Raw genomic sequence first — 272 nt, 5'->3', positions numbered from 1 at the left:
TATACCATATCTTCCAGCTCTTTCATCCCTTCCCCCACTTCCCTCCTTTCCTCACCCCACCCCCCCTCAACACCCACTCACCTACCCCCTCTACTCTCTCTACCCCCACAAGACACACCTGTGCGAACCTGTACCCAATGCCCCTTAACTGGACAGCCACACCTTCACCGCAGCTATCAATTATCACCCCCCCCTCCACCTCTGCCCCCTACCCTCTGGTACGCCCCCCCCCCCGTACCCCTCATGCTAACCCCCCGTATCGGACTTATAGA

The sequence above is a fragment of the Penaeus monodon genome, chromosome 27, assembly GCF_015228065.2.
Source record: "Penaeus monodon isolate SGIC_2016 chromosome 27, NSTDA_Pmon_1, whole genome shotgun sequence".
Lineage (NCBI taxonomy): Eukaryota > Metazoa > Arthropoda > Malacostraca > Decapoda > Penaeidae > Penaeus > Penaeus monodon.
The sequence above is the reverse complement of the archived record's forward strand: the minus strand, read 5'-3'. Positions refer to the sequence as shown.